Consider the following 26,128-nt stretch of genomic DNA (forward strand, 5'->3'; position numbering starts at 1 on the left):
TGGTGCCAGAACTGAGTGTGCAGCTTCCAGATAGGTAGAGGTAGTTTCCAGGGAATGCAGTACGCATTCCCTTCTTATCTAGTTTGAGGGACTCGGTCTCTCCTGGAATTTCTTACTGGGGTCAACTCTGATCAACGTGGAGGTCTCATTAGAGCCTACCTAATTTTCACCTTTCTCTTCAACACAATGTACTCTTTGTCCAAAACTGTAGATAGTGTGCTATACCATTTTAACACTACGTCTTTGACGGTGTACAGAAGGATGTTTCTATGATCAGTTGCCCATTGAACATTAGTGCAAATCCTTTTTGTTCAGGCTGAGATTGAAACAAGGAACTCTGCTTGTACAGATGCCACATGCCAAACCTTGAGCTCAAAATAGCTTTGTCATCTATCATAACTGTCCTTCGTGTCTAATTAATAACTGCTTATAATACCTAATATCTGGACTGAAAACTGAATGATGTGGCAGATATCTCTTCTGATTTGCTCGCTTGCTACAGTCCAACAATACGGAAACTTTCTGTATCTCTTAGTTCCACAGGATGAGCTGATCATGTTCCAGTTGTTGCTATAGTCTATCCTTCAGCAGGTGTTACAATTTGGTGAAATACTATATTATGGATAAAACTGGTTTTGGTTGCCATATCTGGGCAAATATCAAAGGAAATGACTTTGTCACCATAGCTTCACAAGGGGATGGTGGTGTTCTTGCTTTAGCGTCAGAAAGATGTGCATTCAAACCCTATTCAAGGCTTGAGTGTTTAATTTGAATCTGGTAAAGTACAGAGGAAGTAATGTACTATTAGACTTCTGTTTTTCAGTTTAAACAAATAGAGACCTTGCCTACATTTTGGGATGGATGGCAGAAGGGAGATCCTCAAACATCCCTTGGAAAAGAAACATAAGGAAGTTCTCCTGGGGTCTTGTCAATGTTTAACATTGTGAATTTGATTAGCTAATCATTTGCCTTGTTGCTGTGGGTGTTTGTTGTGAGCAAGCTGGTTAGTGTGCTTGCCTACAGAACAATACACTTAACATATTTTGTTGACTGTGAATGATTTTGGCGCAGGCTGTTGGTGAAGAAGGATTCTCTATAAATGTCAAGTTATTTTAAAAAAATGCAAAATAGGCTTTCTGCAAATGAGCCATTTGATTGTACAATGTATGACCAGAAGACATGACTGACTACATTAGTTGACCCATCTTGAACTCCTCTGTGTCATTTAAGCCATAATTGGAACCCACAAAAGGATATTCACCCTCACCATCTTGCTTGATGTAATCCAAATGCTAGTAATAATGAAGGATAACACAATCGGAGGGAAAAAATGCTGTAATTCTAGATTACTGAAGTACATCAGCAGATACATTGAAAAAAATAAATAAGTGTAACGTAATAACTGGAAGAAAAATGATACCACTTTAAATGGATTTCTCTTCTTGTGGTGTGCCACAACATGTTAGTTACCACACTGTTTTACAGAGGTGAGCAGAATGTTTGGGTGGAGTTGATATCTGAAGGAGGTCTGATTTGCATAATTTTATATTATTGTAATAAGATTTGTGCATGCCAGTAGTTAGGCTTCATTTATCCCCCCTGCCTTGATGCATGCCAATGTCATACTAGGCAAATTTTAGGCTCCATCAACAACCTGGAACTTCAAAGCCTCATGGTCTTAGCTTGCAACATTCTGTGTTCATGGTATATGATGATCACACAATAATGATTGTGATGTAGAAGTAAATTTCTGCAACATGATTGTGATGTAATTACTCCAGGTTATTTGCCAAAAACAGAAAAGAACCTCAAATTTGCAGTATTTCAGTTTGGATATTTTCTTATCAACCTGGTCAGTGATGTTACTACACACCTCTGGAGTGGGTGGGACTTGAATCTGGGCAACGTAATCACTGCACCACAAGAGCCTTCTAACATTTTTTTGAACTGAATGAAATTTAATTGGTTAAATCTAACCAGTTAAGAAGTCTGCATACATCATGTCAATTCTTGCTTTGGCTATCAATTAGCCATTCCATGGTTTCCTTGTTGAGAGACTGAATAATGATATGTGAAGGTAAAATTCCCACAAGAGAACCTGTACAGACGTATGGATTGTAAAATTTATGATCCGCACCACAGTGTTGTGATTTTTTTTCCCTAAGAAAGTCCAGTTCCAATAAACTGAATTGTTCAATCAATGGGATTGCGTTGCTATCCTGCACTTAAATTTTCTCAGGAGAATTGGGTATGTTTTCAAACTTTCATGATCATTCTGAACACTGCAATGAATAATTTTGTGCTTTACCTTTTTATTGCTGAAAACATTAGTGTCCCACTTGGAAAAGCCATTGCTCAAATCTATAACATCTCATTAATGACTTTACCAGGACTGTTGTCATTAAGCAGTCAGTGAGGCTGAAGAAGCATTTTACACCATTTGCATCTATTTTGAATATTGTGCCTATGGTAACATTTTATTTATTCTGTATCTGGAGGCCAAAAATAAAGGCTTTTTTGATAGCCTGGAAGTGGCCATGCTTGTTGTAATGTGCTGATACCGACACACCAGTTGCTGAATTTAAATTTTTCCCATGAAATGCCTGTTCAGTCTTGACTATTTGGATTAGACCAATTATACAAAAATGGTGGATTCTTCAATTATCACATCAATACCACAACTGAACCAATGTTTCAGTGTGATACTTGGACACGTCTGTGTTATTGGAATGCTATACTTATGATGCGATCGGTGGTTTATTGTTCAAGTGAGAACTCTACAAGATCCAGTGGGCTTATTCTTTAAGTTCTGCAATATTCTCTTTTTGACCTGGCCCTCTTGGGCCACATGACTCAGTTTGTCTGGCCATCGAATTGGTTCCTATTGTAGACATTGCTGTGTATAAATTGAACTGCTACATTTGTTGACTTGAAAATGTTGAATTACTTCAAAAGTTGCCTTGGATATGGAAAACTTTGGGATTTCATGAGAACATAAGGCCCTATCTAAATAGAAGTTTGTTTTCTTCTTGTGTGGTGGTGACTGAAAGAATACTGTATACTTTGATTTTTATCATGTAAATTTCCTTGATTACTTATCATACATACATGGAACAGTTCCTTTCTTGGTTGGCCAGTCCAATGCAGATTTCTGTTGTTGAAACTGAAATTTATTTCATAAATGTTATATCTCTGGCCAGACGATTATTTTACTTACCAAGGGGGTAGTTTTCAGTCCTTTAGTTTAGACCGTTAAAATGCTTCACGTTGGTATTAAATCATCAATTTGTTGGATACTTGAGCAGTGTGAGAACTTTAACATTTAAGTTATTCATGTATTAACAAAATCTTCCGAATTTAAAGAAGAACAGAATATTTTTAGTTGTGCTCTTATTTTACCCTAAATTAACATAAAGACAAGCTTATGCAATCCAGGCTATAACATTGAGTAAAAGTAAACGCTATGAATCTGCCTTTTTGCATATAAGATCAGGTGAAAGTTTGTAAGTTAGTCTCTAGCATGCTTGTCTGGATAAGTATGACAGGTTAAAGGACTGGCATTCCTTAAACTGAAATTTAATTTGCTCCACGTGATACAATGAAGAGCCACCAGATAAACAAGGAGGTTTATTTCAGTTGGTCCTTAAAGTGACCTGATATCCACTTGGCTCTTTGAACAATACATTTGTCAAGTATGTGTCATCAGTTCTAAAAGTCACACGAACCTGCTTCTTTGTTTCAACAGTGTTGTATTACTGGTGTTCGAGTTTATATTGAATGTTAACTGCATCTGATTTAAAAAAAATAAGAAGCAGAGGAAGGACTTCAATAATTTAGCTGAGAGATACAAGGTCAGGCAGCATGATGGTATAGTGAACTCGTACAATGTGGAATGATATACTGCAAGATCTTCATTCCAATTTTTTTTTGTAATTCATTCATGGGATGTGGGCATCACTGTGCAGACCAGCATTTCTTGTCCATCCTGAATTGCCCAGAGGGCAGTTAGGAGTCAACCATATTGTTGTGGGTCTGAAGTCACATGTAGGCCGGACCAGATAAGGATGGCAGATTTCCTTCCCTAAAGGGCATTTTTCTTGACAATTGGCAATGATTTCATGGTCATCATTAGACTCTTAATTCCGTATTATTATTGAATTCAGATTTCACCATTTGCCACAGTGGGATTCAAACTCAGGTTCGCAAAACATTATCTGGTGTCTAGATTAATAGTCTAGTGATAATAGCACTAGGCCATCACCGTCCCCATCTACTGGTGGTGACACATTTTCGTAATTCAGATTTCAGGCATACTGTTAAACAGTATTGAGGGTGTTCAGTCATTTTGGACTGGTGGGGTAAAGAAAGAGATTTTCTTTTAACGTTTGACCTGTGGAAAAACAATGGGGTGTTGAAAATTTTTGTGGATGTGCTTCTGAGAAAAGCAAGTGCGGGGAATCACATGGGCAACGTAGTCTATAGAAAAGAAGGCAGAAGAATTGAGTCAAACTACAATTGAATAACTTTGAAGGTGCTTAACAATGCTGGTTGAAGCAGTAAATTATAGTTTTGCATTTTGACAAAGCTGGAGCAAATTATTTTTATCTGTCTTTGAACTAACTTAGCCATGTGGGAGAACCGCAAAAAATAAATCAATGTATGAAATAAAAACAGAAAATGCAGAATAGAAATGCAAATAGAAAATCAGTTAGCATTTCCGGAGACAGGTAGAGTTGCCATTTCAACTCAGTGATGTTTCATCAGAACCAGGGGACATTAGCAAGTTTATGAGGAGGAACAGAACAAAAGGGGCAAAGAATTGGTGATGGAGGCCACTGCAATGTCTTGGTTCCAAATAGATAAGTCAAAGTAAGTTTTATTCTGTTTCAGAAGAGTCACCGTGCAAAATACAGTTTGGTGACAAAACATCGTTCCCTCTCATTTCTTTCATCTCCCAAATGAAGTTCATGCGAAGAACCGTGAAGAACGGCTGAACCCATGAACTAACGTTCAATTTTAATTCACACTGGCATTTAAGCTAATAGGTACTACACATGCTGTAACTGTTGAGGGCTAATAGAGTCATACAGCATGGAAACAGACCCTTCAGTCCAACTCGTCTGTACTGACCAGATATCCTAAATTAATCAAGTCCCATTTTCCAGCATTTGGCACATATCCTTCTAAACACTTTGAATTCATACACACATCAATATCCCTTTTAAATGTTGTAATTATACCAGCCTCCACCACTTCCTCTGGCAGCTCATACATGCACTAGACTCCCCCCACCCTAGTAAAAAGACCTTGTCTATTTTCCCTTTCGATATCCCTCCTGATTTTATAAACATGCATAAGGTCCAGGGAAAATAGTCCCAGACTTTACAGCCTCTTCCTGTAGCTCAATACCTCCAACCCCGGCAACATTCTTGTAAATCTTTTCTGAACGTTTTGAAGTTTCACAACAACTTTCCTATAGCAGGGAGACCAGAATTCCAATCATGGCCAAACCAGTGTTCTTTAGTTAGGTATTCAACAAGGTTCCTCACGGTAGACTGGTTAGCAAGAGTAGATCGTACAGATTAGAAGGAGAACTAGCTATTGGATAAAGAACTGGCTCGAGGTTGGTGGTAGAGGGTTGCTTTTCCGACTGGAGGCCTGGGACTATGGTGTACTACAGCGATTGGTGCGAGGTCCACTGCTTTTAATCATTTAGATAAGTTATTCATATGTGGACATAGGAGGTTTGGTTAGTAAGTTTGCAGATGACACCAAAATTAGAGATGTAGTGGACGGTGAAGAAGGTTACCTCAGTATAAAAGGATCTTGATCAGATGGGCCAATGGGATGAGGAGTGGCAGAAGGAATTTAATTTAGGTAAATGTGAGGTGCTACGTTTTGGAAAGACAAATCAGGGCAGCACTTGAACACTTAATGGTAAAGTCTTGGGGTGTTGCTGAACCAAGAGACCTTGGGGTACAGGTTCACAGTTCCTTGGAAGTGGAGTCCCAGTGATAGTGAAGAAGGGGTTTGGTTTGGACAATCGAGTATTCATTTTTGCATCAGAAATTTGGAGTGACAACTTCTACAGGGCTCGTTTGTTTGGGTCCAGGACCTTCTGAAAAACGGCTCAAGAGCTAGGAACGTCTGGGACTGATTTGACAACACAACTTTTGTGGTTCTACAAAGCGGGCGTTCTCTTTCTTCATATAAGCTCACCATGGCCTAATCCTTCATCTGATGTCAAAACCCATTTGTTACTTCATTCTTGTTAGAATAGTGGAGATCGTGATATTATCTGATAAGATATTTAAATGAAGAAAGGAAATATTGATTTAAGAGGCCTTGAATGAAGGGATGTAGATAGGATTTGAAATGTAAGGGATTTCTAATCGGGAAGCAGAAGAAGCATTTTTACACAGCGCAATGGAATGTGCTGCCTAAGTTGATGACTGAAGGAGGGCACAGCAATACAGTATTGACAATATGCTAGGTGCTTGCAAGAAGAATGAATTATAGACACCAATTGAACACATGTAATCATAAATATTGCTGACCTGGAGGTGAAGACTGATTTGCACTCCTTTGGCTGAACAACTGATTTGTGTTTTGTAAATTCCATGTAACAGAACAAACAAAGAAATAACTGCATCTTTCAAGTACATGTGCTTTTTAATAACAGTCACCTATAATCTTACTGGGACTGCTGTATCATTAGAGAGATGACAAGTGGTGGTTTAACCTGAGGGTGAGCACACCTCAGGTGAGGGGAGAGGTTGAAAAGATTAATCGTTCATGGTAAACTCAGTTGCTGTGGGAATTGAATACATGCTATTAACACCATAGAATCCCTACAGTGTGTAAAAAGATCATTCAACCCATCGAATTCACACCAAACCTCTGAACAACATCCCACCCAAATCCACCCCTTTAACCTATCTGTGTAGTCTTGCATTTCCCATGAATTTCCATCTAACCTGAACATCCCTGGAAACTGGGCAATATAGCGTGGCCACTGAATCTTATCTGCATGCCTTTGGACTGAAGAAGGAAACCCATGCAGACATGGGAAGAATGAATGCAAAAATGAACCTGGGTTTCTGGCTCTGCAGAGACAGCAGTGCTAACCACTGACTCACTGTGCTGATCATAATATACCAGACTGCATTGCAAACCAGCCATGTATCCAACAAAGCTAAGCAAGCTTCTGACGTGAATTTTTTTTTTTGAATACTTGGTTTGTAACTGCAGTGCACTTTGAAGCAAAAGCCCATTTGAATAGTTGGGGCTATTGCAACATTTGTTGTTGTAATGCTCATTTCAAAGTGGTAAGACATGACATTTTAGCAGGAGATAGTAGGAGCTGTTGATGCTGGAAAATCTGAGATGTCAAAGTGTAGAGCTGGATGAACACAGCCGGCCAAGCAGCATCAGAGGAGCAGGAAGGCTGCCGTTTTGGGCCTAGACCCTTCTTCAGAAATGGGGGAGGGGAAGGGGATTCTGAAATAAATAGGGAGAGATGGGGAGGTGGATAGAGGAGAAGATAGGTGGAGAGGAGACAGACAGGTCAAAGAGGTGCAGTTGGAGATAGTAAAGGTGAATTTAGGTTGAGAGTTAGGGAGGGATAGATCAGGTCAAGGAGGTGGGATGAGGTTGGCCGGTAGGAGATGGGGTTGGGGCTTGAGGTGGGAGGAAGGACAGGTTAGGGAGGTGGGGATGAGCTGGGCTGATTTTGGGAGGCGAGATTTTGAAGCTTGTGAAGTCCACATTGATACCATTGGGCTGCAGGATTCCCAAGCAGAATATGAGTTGCTGTTCCTGTTACCTTCGTGTGGCATCGTTGTGGCACTGCAGAAGGCCCAGGATGGCCATGTCATCCAAGGAGTGGGAGGGGGAGTTGAAATAGTTCGTGATTGGGAGGTGCAGATGTTTGTTGCGAGCCGAGTGTAGGTGTTCCGTAAAGCGGTCCCCAAGACACCACGTGGTTTCCCCAATGTAGAAGAGGCCACGTCGGGAATAGCAGATACAGTATACCCCATGAACAGATGTGCAGGTGAACATCTGTTTGTGGAAGGTCTTCTTTGGGCCTGGGATGGGGGTGAAGGGGGGAGGTGTAGGGCCCCGCCCCTCTGACCTGTCTTTCTCCTCTCCACCTAGCTTCTCCTTTATCCATCTTCTACCCATCTCCCCCCCTCCCTGTTTATTTCAGAATCCCCTTCCCCTCTCCCATTTCTGAAGATGCGTCTAGACCTGAAAAGTCAGCTTTCCTGCGTCAGTGCTGTTTGGCCTGCTGTGTTTATCCAGCTCTGGACCTTGTTGTAACACATTTTAGCAGGACTTCGATTAGCAATGTTTGGATTGCATGATACACTTCTGTGTGATTCCCTTTTCAGCTGGCAGTTGGTCATTTTCATTTTTAGTTGCAAGTTTCAAAATTTTCATTTGTTTAAAGATTGGATTGCCCTGATTGCGCTGAATTAACTAATTTTGGTGAAGATGATGCTCTACTATTGATTAAAATTTCTTGGGATTTCTGTTCTTGATCTCATTAATCACTTTTGTTGTAAGGTGTGCAGAAGTGTAATCGCAGCTGAGGACTGGGAATAGCACCTAAGATTCATAATTTTGAAGATTTGTCATTGTTCAATGAGGGCATCTAAGTGGCTCTAAAAATTGTGTTCTTGAATGCATTCAAGCACATTTGCAGTTCTATAGCACTCAGACCCTCAGATTCTCAGCATGATCTAAATAATTTCACAGCCAATTAATAACTTTTTGAACTGAGGTCATCATTGTTTTTAAAGCCAACATGCAGACAGTTCATCTACAAGGCCCCAAAAGGCAATGATATGAATGATGAGGAATCTGCTTGCATTATTTGAGGAATCACTAATGACTCTAGGAAAGCTTCCTTTCAGTTGGTGCTACGGTATTGTTTCCATCCCTCTGACCAGCCAGGCCAAGCCTCTCTTTAACATATAATTTAAAAGATGGGATCTTCTGACAAAGGAATGCTGCAGCGTGGCTCAGTGGTTAGCACTGCAGCCTCACAGAGCCAGGGACCCGATTCCAGCCTTGGGTGACTGACTGTTTGCATGTTCTCCCCATATCTGCGTGGGTTTCCTCCAGATGCTCTGGTTTCCTCCCACAGTCCAAAGATGTGCAGGCTAGGTGGATCGGCCATGCTAAATTACCGGTAGTGTTCAGGGATGTGTGGGCTATCGGGGAATGGGTCTGGATGGGATGCTTCGAGGGGCGGTGTGGACTTGTTGGGCCGAAGGGCCTGTTTTCACACTGTAGGGAATCTAATCTAATCTAATCTAATGCAATAACCCAGATTATGTTCTTACTGTACACAATGCTTTCTGTTCTGATGCACTCATTTTTAAAATCTTAGATTGAAACAATATATTCTAATTAACAGTATAAAATTACCCAAATCTATGTTGTTCAGTATAATGTTTTCATGTAGTTTTGGCAACTGCAGTTAACAGAATTTTAAATGATTGGATAGTAGTAAACTATTTGGTGTGATCTCAAATTTCTAACTCCCCGACATATAGGACGATAGTTACAATTTAATCAATGCCAGCACACAGTTTTCTGTTATATAATCCAACTTCATTTTTTTTTCAAAACTGCCAGTTTTAAAGTGTATCAGAGATAGTGGGAACTGCAGATGCTGGAGAATCTGAGATGACAAGATATAGAGCTGGATGCACACAGCAGGCCAAGCAGGAAGGCTGACGTTTTGGGCTTGGACTTCTTGGCCCAAAACGTCAGGCTTCCTGCTCCTCTGATGCTGCGCGGCCTGCTGTGTTCATCCAGCTCTACACCTAGTTATCTTTAATTTTAAAATGTACTTGTACTGCTTTTAGACAGGAATGTTTTTAATTGTAAGACAATTAAATCTGTTTGCTTTTGAAATCACATTTTCTAAGTCAAACAAAGGATGTCATGATTCAGTTGTAGGTTTTTGACTAGGTATTCTTAGCCTAATCTGATCTATATGAATGAATATTAAACATTTTTTTTGTGTAATTTCAACATGGGGTAGAAAATTCATACAATTCCAATGTTTCTGTAATGAGAAGTGTAAAGTGCACAGATAGTAAATTTGGAAAAGTTGCTTTGTAACTATGGAGAGTAATTTGGAGTAGTGATATTCAATAGTAAATTTCTGCTTTGTGCGTATGGTTTTCTGCCTAAAAATAGTTTTGCAGAAAATGATGTGGGGCAGGCAGAATGTGAGCTTCTCAGATTTCAGTACTCTTAGTTACTTAGTACTTCCAGTATTCTTGCTTATCGGAGTTTGTGTTCATTTGTTTTGTTTGAACTTGAAATGGGAAACATTTTGAATGTTGTAACATATGCAAAATTTTCTCCAATGTGTTGTACATTGGCTGAAAGTTATACACATTTTTTTATAAGATTTTTGTTATTAAATAAATTCTGCACAGCACTTTGAGCGATTAAGAAGTGATTGATACCAAGTTGTTTAGTTAAGATATTTTCTTTAACTTTCCAAACAACATGAATAAATAGTGTTGATAAGAATTAAAATGCTGTTTTAAGTTTTTTTTCTTGTTCATGGCATATGGGTGATGCTGGCTAGGTATCTTACCTATTTTTCTGGTCAAACTGTTCCGAGATGTTCTTATACACCACTGGAAAGTTGGACATGAACCTGGGCTGCCTGAGAAGTAGGGTTCTAAATCTTTAGAAGACACATGCAATCATTTAATAAAACAAGATCTGGATTCTTAGGCTGTTAATTCATATAAACTTTTATGATTATGTTAGTATGTAAACCATAGTCTGTCTTGTTCGAAATAAAGTGACCTGTACTTCAGTGTAAGAAGGGCAATTGTGGGTGATACAAAAAGCATGTTGTAAATAATGGGTAGGGTCATAACAGGCTCCAGGAGAAAGAAAATCAGTAAACTGATGAAACAGGAAAATGGCAGATTAAAGTTTAATTTGGATATTTGTAAACTGATGTTCTTTGAGATGTTCGTATTGTCACAGATGACCCAAGGTAAGTATCAGGATCCTGCAGAAGCCCTGATTTGCTGAATTCGATGGGAATTTCTGGTAAGTTTTGGACAGTTCTGAGGGTCTTACCTGGATAGTTACCCAGAAAATATTGGAAAGAGAAAACCTAGTCTAACTCCTGGTTAACTTTACAATTGAATCCATCTGTTTCCACCTCCAAATCCGCTCTTGCTGATGCAACACTAACCCCAGATCCTTCCTGACCTGTTCACTGATTCATCTACTCATCTATTTGCCAATTAGTGTACGTTCAGACTGGACCTTTCAGCTCATTGTGCTAGCCAGAGCTGTAAAAAGTGGGTGTGTCTTATTTTTGAGTGAGTGATAATGGGAACTGCAGATGCTGGAGAATCCAAGACAATAAAATGTGAGGCTGGATGAACACAACAGGCCCAGCAGCATCTCAGGAGATCTCTGTGTCTTATTTTTTACCTGATCCAACAGCACTGAAATGAATGTCCTTCCTGGTGGATTCTGTGCACCACGTTTCTGCTAAAGCTACAGTCAGAAGATCCTCCAATAAACATGTCTTTTTTAATGCTACTACAAGTTTGAGCAGAGTGGCAGTCTGACAATAATCACTTTTCTGGCAGATGTTGGCTATTATTCTGCTGGCAGATGCGGATGGGAGTTGGTGGGTTGTGAGAACAGAACACCCAGACAATGAAAATCCACAAATCTTTGAAGATTGAAGGACAGGTTGATAAGGTCCTGGCTGTACAAGTGTCTGTTACTATTTAAGTTGGTAATTGCTGTCAAAGATTGTGCGTGAAATAAATTATAGAGCTCTGCTGCATTTGGAAATTTGCTCTGACATAACTCTCAAGAAAGGAAGGAGTGAAGTTGGGAGAGGAGGCGGAAAATAATTTAAACTATGTTGTTCTGTGTTGTGCTAGTCTGTAGTCTCAATTTCCTATAGTGTGCATTTATGAACAATTCACCGATTCTGATTTGACGCAATCTTTCCAGTGTCTCAAGTAAATAAATGGTGCTTTGTTTTTCTGCGTGAGACCATTGATTATGAAGTTTCCACTGTCATATAATATGACTTGATGTACAGCCATGTCAAGAATTACTTTGCAAACTGACTGAATTATCATAGGTACATACTAAATGAAAAGCATTTAATCACTCAAATACTGAATTTTTTCCTTTGGGAGCTGAATGAAATCTAGCCCAAGTAAGGGTGAAATCATTCTTGGTGCCTTGTCACTTGTATCAAGGCACTGTTCCGGCTTGGCAGAAGTTCAAACCACAAACTGCATTTAGCTAGACAGTAACCCAGTCAGTTGCATTTCAAGTTGAGTGGATTTGGCCAGCAGTCTCAATATCTTCGGAATGAATAAACCTGAACTTGTGCAAATAAAACTCAAAGGGTTTTATAAATTTCTCTGGGTTATGTTCCTTGGCAAGCATTTCAGTTTTCAGATTGCAAAATTGTCAGCTTCTGTCAACAGGCGGAAAATAATTTGTAGTAACCGGAGGCTTTTCTGAAACAAGTAGGCATACAAAATTACCAAAGTGAATGCTGTCTGTCTTTCTGTGTCTCATCTTCCTCCACCCCCAACTCCATGGATTAAATTGAAAAGCAATGGGCCTGAAGGTGTCTTTGTGTAGTTTGCTCCGAACTTGCAGTGCTGTCCCTCAATTTCTTATGCCAATGACTTTGGGAGCAAAGGCAGGAAAGCTGAATACTCAGATAACTGAAGGACAGACTGTCAAGTATGCTATAACAGAGGCATAGAGAGTGGACAAAAGTCAAACAACAACTGAAGTATAATGTGAGAAAATGTGACATTTGCTTTGGCAAGGAGAATGAAAAGGCAGAACATTACTTAAAAGCAGGGCCTTTGGAATTCTGAGATACAGAGAGATCTACATCATCTTGTGTATGATTTGCAAAACGTTAGTGCACATGAGCATTTGATCAAGAAGGTTAATGGAATGAATTACTTCATCATGACAGGAATGTTATTCTTCAGTTATGAAGGGCATTTGTGAGTCCACATCTCAAATGCTGTGTGCGGTTTTGTTTCCTCTTTTTGGGAAGGATGCCAATAAGTTTGAGGTAGTTCTGAGGAGGGTTACCCGATTGACACCTGAAATGAGCAGGTGGACTTTGAAGAAAGGTTAGATGGACTGGCCTTGTTCCCACTGCAATTTGAAGGAGTGAAGGATGACTTGAAGTGAACTTGGTTTCAGCAAGATGTGTGGTAAAAAGATGTTTTCTCCTGTGGATGAATCTGGAACTGGGACCACATTTCTAAAATTTGAGGATTACCTTTTAGAACAGAGAGGAGGAGACTTTGTGTACCTTTGCAATTCTCTACCTCAAAGTTGGAATGCTAAGACAGATTGATTGCTTTGCGAAATAAAAATCTGAGGCTAATATAAAATACTTTTTTAAACCAAGAACTGCAGAGGCTGGAAATCTGAAATGGTTCACAAATTGCTGGAGAACCTCCGCAGTCTGGCAGCATTTGTAGAGGGAAAGCACAGCTAAGTTTTTTTGTAAAGTTTTGAGTTCAGTTACCCTTCAGTGTCGTGAAGAAGGGTCGCTGGATTTGAAATGCCAAGAATCTGAGGTTATGTCTGGTTGAGGTGGGAATATGGAATTTGAAATTCAAACAAACCAGCCATAATCTTATCGCATGGCAGAGAGGCATTGTTGGATCAAATTACCTGTTTTTACAATGTTTGTATGTACATTAACTAAGTGCTAAATGGATTCCAGAATTTCGACTTAAAACGTAAATCCGTGTTGGAATATTTGACTGATCAGGCCTGAGTTGACATATGTATTAGCCTTCAAGAAGAAATTAAATCAAGTTGCAGGAACTATTAAGATGTCTTTCCATGTTGTCCATAGCCTGGAAGGTTTGAGCACCCATTCATTTGAACCACCTACTTCCTATGGCTGAGGAAATCCTACAAGAGACACAGTGTCTTTTAAACCTTCAAGAGGAAATTCTGGCATGGTCTTTGTTGCTAGGGAAATCCAAGAAAAATGTAGAGAACACCACCAGGTGCTGTTCACTGCATTGTCTACCTGTCCAAAGCATTTGATCAAGCCAATCCCATGATTGTGGATTATTCTCCAGAGATTTTGATGTCCAAGAACCTGATATCACTGTCTTGTAATTTAGTGATGAGATTACTGCAACTATCTTTAGTAGGAGATTTGAAACCGGCACTATCAAAATGTCAGTCGTCAAACAGGCTGTGTGATAGCCTGGGAGCAATTTGCATTCTGAGTGTTTATTCTACTCAAAGATCAGATGCTTTCTGGCATGTGAAAGGTTTAAGAACTAGAGGGCACAGTTTTAAAGTTTGGAGTTGGCCTTTTTGGACAGACGAAACGAATGAGTGTTAAATACCAGCTAGATGGAAAACTCTTCAACCAATACTAAACTGACCACCAGTCGTGATCTGCAGAGTGGAATGACTTTGTTTTGTTCCTTACTTCAGTCCTCACCTGGAGGCTGCTTTTGATCTTTTTATTCATTCATGGGATGTGGGCATTTCTGGCCAGGCCAGCATTTATTACCCATCCCTAGTCAACTACATTACTTTGAATCTGGAGTCACATGTAGGCCACATCAGGTGAGGAAGACAGTTTTCTTTCCTAAAGGGGACATGTATTTTTACTGACAATCAACAATGGTCAATGGAGATTTGTTATCATTAGACTCTTAATTTCCAGATGTTTATTGAATTCAAATTCCACCACCTGCCATGACGGGATTCAAACCCAGGTTTCCAGAGCATTACCAAGGTCTCTGTAATAATAGTCTAGCGATAATATCACAAGACCATCACATCCGTCTTCAATTCTGACAAAAGCGACTCAGTCTGTCCTTGAATATCCAAAACAAAGTATATTGTTATAACTGCGTTGTGAAATAGTTTTAATTGTTACAACAACAAAAATGCTGTGTATCACTTGAATTTATCAGCACTATATTTTGAATGTTGTGGCATGTGTTTTCTCATTACCAGAATTAATCTAACAAATGTTAATCGATTAATTGAGTGTGATTTGGCCAGCTCCCTAGTCTTTGTAAAAATTGGCTGGCTGAATGATTTAGGGACAAGCTTTGCCAAGATGAAATATGCCTGTTTTGTTTAAAATCTGGTGCTGTATTCTTCAGTTACTTGAATTAGAACAGCTCCAACAACATTCAAGAAGCTGCCATCATGAAGAACAAAGGAACCCATTTGATCAGCATTCTGCAGTCCACCTTAAACATTGATTCCCTCCACCATTTGCCCAGCATTGATCTAAAATGTAGAACTGTAGAGCACAGGAACAAGCCCCCCATAGCCCACCATATGTGTGCTGACCACAGTACCTAACTGTTTCCATCTGGTAAGGGGCATGCTCAAAGGCATATCGGAAGTTGCCCAGAACAGAAGTTTAACAAGACAGAATCTATGGTGGTGGTAATTTCAATAAACTAAAGAAGAATTGATATGAAAAAGTGTCAAAGCATTTTGGGAAAAAGAGGTTAGTTTTTGTATGTTCTAGTGCTCTGACTTTTTTTGAAAACTGAAGAACAAGAGCTCCGTGTGTTTGTCAACTCCGACTTGCAGCTGTTCTGAGGAAGTTCGGGATCAAAAAACAATAGAAGAGTGCAATTCCTTGCAGATAATGGATTTGTGAGCATCTGCAAATAAACTTGAAATTTACCTAGAATCCCTCCAGTAAGGAAGCAGGCCATTTGGCCCATTAAGTCCACATCAGCCATCTGATTCACCTCTTCTCCCACTATCCCTGCAACCCTGCATTTCCCATGACCAACCCACCTAACCTGTATATGTTTGGACTGTGGGAGGAAGCCCACAGACATGGGGAGAACGTGCAAACTCCATGCAGACAGTCACCTGAGAGTGCAAATGAACTTGGGCCCCCGGTGCTGTGAGGCGACAGTGCTAACTACCGAGCCACCATGCCTCCCAAGGTTACCTTCATATGTGACTGTATTAGCTATCTAATTATACAAAACCAAACAATTCGTATATTGCTGGCTTTTTCTTAAAAGTACTTTTTCAAAAAAGCTGAATTCTTAGCTGATTTGTTATTGAGGCTATTATACGCTACCCACCAGCATTTGCTCTCAATCCATCAGAATGTGGCTAACGAACTATTTTTCTGCTCACTGAAGCCTAGGAGTAAAGAATACAATTGTTAAACTCCATTACCCAAGGAAGGAAAATATCTGTACTAGAGGAAATTAAAATAAAGATCCCAAGATTGACAGATTCCCCAGAATGAGACCACTGGAGAGAATGAATAGAATGGGCCAAAAGGGGCTCTGGCGATACAATAGCAGAGTCTCTGCCTCTGGATCAGGAGATCCAGGTTCAAGTCCCACCTGCCCCAGACATATCTAATAACATGTCTAAACAGGGTGATTCAAAAATACCTAGAATGGGTGAAAATTCTTTCTTATAGATGAAGGAAAGATTATTTCATAGAAATATAAAATTCTTGAAGGGCTGGAAAGTGAAAATTTTCCGAACTTATGCGGCAAATAAAAATGTCATTGAATTCAGGATCATAATCTAAACTAAAAAATTTACCACTTCATTTCGAATTGGTAACGTTTTTCATTCAAAGGTTTGTAGCTCTTTGGAATTGTCTGCTCAGAGCAGTGAGAATGTTCAGTAATTGAGTACATTCAATGCTGAAGTCAAATAACTTTTCCATCTCTGGAAAGGAGGGCGATGGGGATGGGAGTAGAAAATAGTTGATGTAAAGGTTCGCAATATCTTATTAAATGAAGCAGCAGACCAGATGGATAACCTACTTCTATTCTGTGCTGCGTTATGCTTGAGCTGTTCTGTTTTGGCATTAAACACTATTTCTTTTTACTGTGTACTGGATAAGATGATGGAACAATAAAGCACTTAACGCATGGTGACCTCAATTAGATATAACCTCTCAACTTTGTTCTTCTATATTCAGTTTAGTGTTTGTGTGGAAGAAACTATATATTGAAACTTTTTGCATCACCTTCAAAGGAAAAAAAAACTTCATTTAAAATATCGTGCGCTGGGGTGTTCTTGGTCTGTTAGTTCAGAAGCCACACCATTTACATTGTACTCTAGCAGCGGTTGTAGAACTAAATTATTCTAGTGAAGTGATAATGGGAACTGCAGATGCTGGAGAATCCAAGATGATAAAATGTGAGGCTGGATGAACACAGCAGGCCCAGCAGCATCTCAGGAGCACAAAAGCTGACGTTTTGGGCCTAGACCCTTCATCAGAGAGGGGGATGGGGTGAGGGTTCTGGAATAAATAGGGAGAGAGGGGGAGGCGGACCAATAATGGAGAGAAAAGAAGATAGGTGGAGACCGCTCGGTTCGCAATAAACAACTGCACCTCCCAGTCGCGAACAATTTCCACTCCCCCCTCCCATTCTTTAGATGACATGTCCATCATGGGCCTCCTGCAGTGCCACAATGATGCCACCCGAAGGTTGCAGGAACAGCAACTCATATTCCGCTTGGGAACCCTGCAGCCCAATGGTATCAATGTGGACTTCACCAGCTTCAAAATTTCCCCTTCCCCCACCGCATCCCAAAACCAGCCCAGTTCGTCCCCTCCCCCCACTGCACCACACAACCAGCCCAGCTCTTCCCCTCCACCCACTGCAACCCAAAACCAGTCCAGCCTGTCTCTGCCTCCCTAACCTGTTCTTCCTCTCACCCATCCCTTCCTCCCACCCCAAGCCACACCTCCATCTCCTACCTACTAACCTCATCCCACCTCCTTGACCTGTCCATCTTCCCTGGACCTATCCCCTCCCTACCTCCCCACCTATACTCTCCTCTCCACCTATCTTCTTTTCTCTCCATCTTCGGTCCACCTCCCCCTCTCTCTCCCTATTTATTCCAGAACCCTCACCCCATCCCCCTCTCTGATGAAGGGTCCAGGCCCGAAACGTCAGCTTTTGTGCTCCTGAGATGCTGCTGGGCCTGCTGTGTTCATCCAGCCTCACATTTTATCATCTTATTCTAGTGAAGGTTGGTTGTTGATGATCTTGATCTTCTGCAAGCCAGTAAAGCAGCTGTGGTGGTTTTGCACTCAATGCTGGTGTTGTACTAGTAGCAATTGTCTGAATAACTAACTAGATATCTGATAGTGTCTGGAGGTGTGCATTTCCAACGTGATATTTGTACTGCACATACAATACATTAACGAGCGAAGAATTTCCATAGCTTAATTGTAGTGCGAGCTCTCATGTAACTTAAGCAATAAGAAGTCCTTCATTTAAGCCACTTGCACCCTGTAACGCACATGAAGGCTTTTGGTCTTTGATTTATTTTCAATGTTTTTATGTGTATTTCTATAATTACAGATGATATAGAACTAATTTATTTTGGGCTATCACTTTTAAACTTTATACATATATTTCATGTACTGAAAGTATATTTATCTGCATGACACAATATACATTTATCTTTGAAGAAAATTGTGTTGCAGCCAAGTTTTAAGTGACCTTATGTTTGACACATTTTTGCTTCTTTATTGTGTTTTTATTCTTTCTGCTATTTGAAACCCTATATCTCTGGAATGCTGGTTCCGTACAGTTGGCATCCTCTTGGTTAACAGGAGCAAATGTTACTCATCCAAATAAGGAAAGAAGATGGGAGAAAACTGGAATTGTGGATTAATCATGTGGTGCTAGCTCCTTGCATTTATCATCTTGACTTAGATTACTGAGGAGGAAATTTGTTACTTAACTAATGTGAAGGGAATTACAGGCTTGAACAAAGTATATATTTGAAATAAGCTTTCTAATAGCAAAAGACTATGGTTTAATCTAGAAAAATGTAATTATTCCTTGAGATTCATTGGTTGTTCATGTAACATTGTGGTTCAGAATGGTGAAAAATAGACATTTAGTATATAAGAACATCAGAAGCGTTGGAAAAGGTGGAGAGGATAAAAATGGAGGTGGGTTGGCAGTACTGATTGGGGAAAACCTTAGAAATAAGGCATTTCCTTGAGAGAAGAAGGACAAAATTTATTTAGAAAAATTAAGAAGCAACATAAGTGTGACCATACTATCAGGATCTTGGTAATGAAGTGAGTCAAGTGGGCCAAATGACTCCGGGGACAACATATCTTGAGGTTTAGATTAATAATAGAAGGACACAAGGAATTTGATAAACATTGATTTGTTGTGTTCCATTGAGAAAAAGAGATCTAGGCAGGGGAAAACTGAGCCATACACTGACAGGGAGCACTACAGTGCAACAATGGATGATCTTTAAGGAAGTCATGCTTTAGGTACAAGCTACGTCCATTCCAACAATGGTGAAAGATAGAAGAATCAGGTAAGTTAGAACTAAAGTTAGTACAATGCATTAAGAAGGGCGGTTAAGAGGAAAGTAAGACTAGCGAAGAAAGAGCATGAAAATACAATGATAGTCAAGTTAGAAGGGAAAATCTTCGACTGGCACGTAAATAGTAAGCAGGTGGAGTGGGCATTAAAAGTGATAAATGCTTAGAGATACAGGACAAGGCTAGGCATTGTTAATCTGATCTTTTTGCACAGGTATTTACTAAGGAAGAATAATCTGATAATAAAGGTAGAAGAACAGAGGGTGAAAATGGAGAAGAAAGAAGGCTGGCTCTACTCGTAATAGATTAAGTTGCCTGGATCAGATGGCTTGCATCCAAGTTGCTGAAAGAACTACAGGTGTGGAGTTTGTGCACTTGGATGAGACAGATCAGAAATTACAGGATCAGTTGGAAAATAAATGCATGTTGGCAAAATATAGAGGTGAAATTTAATGCAGACAAAATACTTCATGTAGCAAGGAAAATAGACAGCACATTTCATAAGCAGCGTTGAAATATCTAAGGATGAAGCTGATTTAAAAAAAAACACTAATAAATAACCAAAAGTCAACAGGATGTTGAATTACATACTAAAACAGTAGAATATTAGTGGAGATAATGAAACTTCATAGTGCTCTTAATTTTAGTTGCATGTTTGGAGGAAGTAACTGCTGATTAAGTTTGTTTTCCTTTTCAATCAAATGGTCAGGGATACTTTTTAATGATCACAAGTACTGGTAGGCATATGCACTAAAAGCAAATTTTCACGTACCCACCATATGGGTTTTGCCAGAACCATGGTTCACAGTTTTCCCATATTCACTGTCTACCAGGAATCTTTTCTTTATTGTTTACGATTTGTCGCAGCAGTTTAATATCTTGTTAGTTGCTGATCAGATTGGACAGTCGTGCTGTGTAGTGAAGGTAGGTCTTAATTGAAAATAATACTGTCTAGTGTTACATTGTAAAATGTTCATTTTCATTGACCTAATTTGAATTTACAAACCATTTTCAAAGATTGAAATTGTGTGAAATGTTGTATACAACATAAACATTGCTACATGTCAGAGGAAAAAAAACTAGAAATACATCTTTATTCTGTTCCCAGTTGTTTGAAAGTAGTACAATCTTATCGTTAGCAACATTGTAAACAACAGACTTATATAGACTTGGCTTCCAGTGTGTACGTACAAAAACATTTAAGAGACTGCTGGACATGCATATGGTCACAGAAATTTGAGGGTGCATACATGGGGATCAATGGTCGGCACAACATTGTGGGCTGAAGGGCCTGTTCTGTGCTGTACTGTTCTATGTTCTATGTTAGCTTGAAATTTTAGTAGTACTGTTTAAATACTATTGATTCTTATTGGTTCATGTGACTCAGACGTTAGGCTAGGTACTAGCTACAAACCTGAATGTGGTTTATCCACTGCTAATTTTGAGTCCACAGTTAAACTGTGCATGCAAACTTAATATTTATGATTTTTTTGAAAAACTGATTTAACTTTCTTCAGTTAAATGACCTTTGCATGCCAAATATAAAAGGTAATTTTATTTCTGTACAGAATAAAACTGGAAAATAAATGCAATAAAATGTTGTTTGTGATTTCAAATCAAGATACTATTGTTCTTGCACTAATTTAAGCAAAGTGACTTCAGTTCAATATTAATTTTGCTTGCAATACATTTTATTTCTACCACCCCGAAAGTACTGCTTTGTTCTAATCTTGGAAGCCAGATTAGATTTGGATCAGAAATTGGCTAGCTGTAACAAGACAGAGGGTGGTAGTTCATGGGAAATGTTCATCCTGGAGTTCAGTTACTCATGGTGTACTGCAAGGATCTGTTTTGGGGCCACTGCTCTTTCATTTTTATAAATGACCTGGATGAGGGCATAGAAGGATGGGTTAGTAAATTTGTGGATGACACTAAAGTCTGTGGGGTTGTGGATAGTACGGAAGGATGTTGCAGGTTACAGAGGGACGTAGATTAGCTGCAGAGCTGGGCTGAGAGGTGGCGAATGGAGTTTAATGTGGAAAAGTGTGAGGTGATTCACTTTGGTAGGAGTAACAGGAATGCAGAGTACTGGGCTAATGACAAGATTCTTGGTAGTGTGGATGAACAAAGAGATCTCGGTGTCCATGTGCATCGATCCCAGAAAGTTGCCACTCGGGTTGATAGGGGTGTTAAGAAGGCGTACGGTGTATTAGGTTTTATTGGTAGAGGGATCGAGTTTTGGAGCCATGAGGTCATGTTGCAGCTGTACAAAACTCTGGTGCGGCCACACTTGGAATATTGCATACAGGTCTGGTCACCGCATTATAGGAAGGATGTAGAAGCATTGGAAAGGGTGCAGAGGAGATTTACCAGGTTGTTGCCTGGTGTAGAGGGAAGGACTTCTGAGGAAAGGCTAAGAGACTTGAGGCTGTTTTCGTTAGAGAGAAGAAGTAATATTAATACTGCAATAGTAGTAGACTGGCCAACTTTAAGGGCACTTAGATGGTCATTGGATAAACATATGGATGATAATGGAATAGTGTAGGTTAGATGGGCTTCAGATTGGTTTCATAGGTCGGTGCAACATCGAGAGCTGAAGGGCCTGTACTGCGATGTAATGTTCTATATTCTATTATTCCCATTTGATAATTTGAAAATTCCATGTACAATTTTCAATACAAACACCTTAAGATACTTTTCCACTGCCTTGTATGAGCGTTATTTTGTAGATAGATATTGCAGCCAACTGGTCTACAGCAAGGTCTCACCATCTACTGAGACTAAATTCAGTGTTGTCTGAAGGATGTGAGAAAGAGCCCAAAGAACCATATTTGGATATGTGCACGTATTTCTAAAGTTGGTTTTGCTGTGTTTTGAAGGCATGCATAGAATTTTAGACTTGCTAGTAATAGCGCTGTCCATGAACAATGGAAAATTCACAGAAGCTCCAAAAATAGGATTGCGCATGCTTATGGTATTACCTGCAAGCAAATTACTGCCCATCTTTGTATTCAATAAGCTATGTTCTCTAATTTTTATGATAATTAAGAAGGCTGCACTTATAAGTGACTCGGAGTCTAGGAAATGTCTTAGTGTGCATTCTCTCCGGTGGTTAGCTTTAAATCTGTTCTCTGGGTTGAAACTTATTTTGATGCATGGCACTGCTGTTGGATATTTCTTAGTGCTGGATACTAAGATATTTGTAAATGTAGGCAAGTGTTGTAAGGCCTGACAAAATGGCTGTGAAACCAGTGGCCAACCTCTGTTTTGTTTATGTTGTTTGGAACACAAGGAGAGTGCTGTCATCTTCCAATTAGTGAATTGTGAATCTTCAACTGAACCTTCAGAATAACCAGACAGGTCCTGATTTTAGTTCTGTAATCATCAGTGGGTTTTGAGTGTTGCTGGAAAGGTTACCATTTGAACCCTTATTTCCCATCAGAAGGTGATGGTAAGCTGGTTCTTTGAACTGCTATAGTCCACGTCGTGATGAAATATCCACAGTATTGTCCAAGTCCCACACTTCAGATCCAGTGACAGCAAAGGATTATGGTTCCAAGTCAGGATGCTTTGTGGCTTGTAGGGAAAGTTGTAGATGACTGTATTTATCAGTACCCACTGTTGTTGTTCTCCATGATAGAGATTGTCAGTTGGAAACTGCTGTGGAAAGAAACTTGGCAGCTGCTGCTGTGCATCTTACCGGTGGTTCATACTTGATGCCACTGCATCCCGGTGATGAAGGGAGTGGATTTTTTAAATGGCGAATGTCTACCAATCATGCTTTGTCCAGGGTGGTGTTGTGTGGTTACATCTCGGCAAGTGGAGAGTACAACATTACCATCCTGATTTGTGATGTGTCCATGGCTTTGGACAGCTAGGAACCGAATTGCAATGTCAACCTCTATCCTTTCTTGTTTTGTATCCATATTCATACAACCAGATGAGGATGGATGAAAAGTTACCTTCTTTTCAGCATCCTCAGTGGGCACAAGGCAGGAACTTTGTTGAGACAAAACGTAGTTAACTTTTTACTGTAAGCAATCAAGAGTCCATGCTCATCTTTTCTTGAGAAAGCGCAAGTTTGTTGCCTGCCTGAAAAGAAAAATTTTTTAAAAATGCAGCCTGCATTTGTGACTCAAACATCACCTGTAATCATCCCCCGCACCTGTCCATCCAAAATGTGCACACATCAACACTAAGGAGGATAAAAAAAATGTTTGAACTGCTTTTAAGTGTCCTTCGGATGTGAGGTTATAACCTGAGGTTGAGGTTTGGTTCTTGGCTGCTGTCAGCAGTAGCAAATGTTGCACTTATTTGTAAATTTCTAGGTCCTCTTTCTTTCCAATTAATGCTGTCACCTGTATCCATCTATTGGGAGTGGGGGCAGGGGGGAGAGTGCCTCCCTAAGCCTTTGTTCAGTTTTACATTCTTAATTCCAACTCTCTTGGTAATGGCAGTTGATGTTTCATTTCTAACGTGAAGATCCTCATGATGCAAAGAAAATGAGAGATGAGGACATTTCCATGATTCCCATGCAGTCTGACATCATAATTGCACTTAGGGGTAAAATTACTAGAGCTCAGCCTGCCTTTGGTCTAATCCACGTCAGTTTTACCAAACTTGGCTGGCCTCTGTTGGTCAGATGAGCCCTGTGGTTGTATTAAGCCAGTGTTTTGGTGCAGTTTTAAAAAGCTTTTCCATTTCTGCAAGTCTCGGGTAGTAAAATAGATGATAGAACATATGGGTAATTGATTTTTGAATTCTATCATCTTGACATTTATTGACCAGTTAAGTTCCTAGTCAACAGTGAGGTCAGGATATTGGTAGAAATTCTGGTAGTGTTATTAAACATCAAGGGGAGGTGTTGAGATTGTACGTTGCTGGAGATGATTGTTGACTGACGCGTGGATGTTTTGAATGTTACTTGCCATTTAGCAGCCCAGGCCTTGCTAAGTGCTGGTCTTGATTGATTCAATATTTGAAGAGTTGCAGCTGGCTCTGAACGTTGCACAATCATCAGCAAGCATCTCTTCTTCTGACATTACATCACATCTGGAAAAAAGCTTTTAATGGCAGATAATAAAGTGTGAAGCTGGATGAACACAGCAGGCCAAGCAGCATCTCAGGAGCATTCACATCAGCTTTTAATGGCAGCCTGGATTATGTCCTGAAGTATTTGTGGAGCTTGAACCACAACCCTGTCTCGGTTATTTGACACAGAGAGGAAATTGTCCACTGAAAATTTAGAACTTTCCAGGTAATTTCCACATAGGTTCACGTGCCAGGGTGTCCTGAAGTGCCTCTTCCATTGTGTGTTTGGTCTGTGCTGCTGATGTGTCACAGTGCGTCTGAGCAAATTGGTAGCTTGTCTGAGCTAGAGGAAACTTTTTGCCTTTTTTCTTGGGTGTTAAAGTTCTCACTCTTATTTTCAAAACCTCCTTTTATGTAAAACACTAACTTGTTTGCATAATCTCCAATTAAAATACAAGATTAGCTTTTGTGCCAAATTTGAGGTTCTTTTCATGCACCTGTTAACCTGTTAAAATGGATACTTGTTCTTCCCTTCCACCATGTTTCTTCTCTGTTGTAAACTTCCTGGCTTCCTTCTGTTTTACTAATAATGTTAGATTCACTCTTTTCTTTGTCTTTCCTTCTTAGTGACTTTTACACAACCTTATAAGGTGTTGTGGTCTTCACATCCTCATCGTAGACATCAAATTAATTACAGCGTTGCTGTTTTTTCCTCGAACTTCCAAACTTAATTATTTTAATTTTTTGATTTAAAAACAAAATTGCAGCAGTTAAAGTTTGGTCCATCATTGGTTAGGTTGACATTTTTTTCCCCTCATTCCTAATTGCCTAAAGGGCAGATCAGAATCAACCACATTGCTGAGGATCTGAGGTCTCATATCAACTAGATGAGGTAAAGATGGCAGTATTTTTTCCCTGAAAGATGTTCATGAACCAGATGAATTTTTATGAAAGTGATTACATGGCTGCCATTAGATCAGCTTTACACACCAAAATTGTATTGAATTCAAATTTCACCATCTGCCACGGTGGGATTCAAACAGTTGTTCCCAAAACATGAGCCTGGGTTTCTGGATTACTATTTCAGTGACATTACCACTATGCCCCCACCTCTCCTAAATTTATTTACGTCTCATTCTGAAATTTACCTAATTTTTTTTGAGTTTCCTGTTATCTCTTTTTTGCTTGTTCCAATTATGAGTACGATATAAGTTATATCTCTTTTATCTGGCATTCTCTCTTCCAGCACCCTGGTTTGTTAGTCTATTTTTCTATAAACAATATATCTGAAAAACTAATGCCTGGATTTCAATGAAACTTGTTGCACAAATAGGAACTGGCCCAAGGAAGATTTTGGGGATGTCTGAATGCTGGAATTTTTTTTTTATGATCTGTTAAGATTGGGATATAGGGCAAATTGGCTTATTTTTGGACTCTTATGAGATGTTCTACTTAGAATGGATTGTGGATTGTCTTAATTGCTCCTGTGAAATTTGCTACAGCTGTCAAAATGAATACAATGTTCAGAACATTGGCCTGGAGCCCCATCAGAGAGATAGAAGCTGTTAATGAAAGAATTTCTTTTCCAGCTCTGCAGTTGCAGCGCATCAACCCAGCAGGGAAAAGCCTCAAGGAATAAATGAAAAACTGTAGTAACATTGAGTCAACACAGTGTGATGGACAACCAAA

The 26,128-nt window shown here is 39.6% G+C and overlaps 1 protein-coding gene across 3 annotated transcripts in view; it reads left to right on the forward strand.

The window, feature by feature from the left end:
• The window catches only part of bltp3b (bridge-like lipid transfer protein family member 3B), a 120,614-nt gene that overhangs the window by 2,631 nt on the left and 91,855 nt on the right, over positions 1-26,128 (forward strand). The window lies entirely within an intron of this gene.

This window comes from Stegostoma tigrinum, chromosome 25 (assembly GCF_030684315.1).
Source record: "Stegostoma tigrinum isolate sSteTig4 chromosome 25, sSteTig4.hap1, whole genome shotgun sequence".
Lineage (NCBI taxonomy): Eukaryota > Metazoa > Chordata > Chondrichthyes > Orectolobiformes > Stegostomatidae > Stegostoma > Stegostoma tigrinum.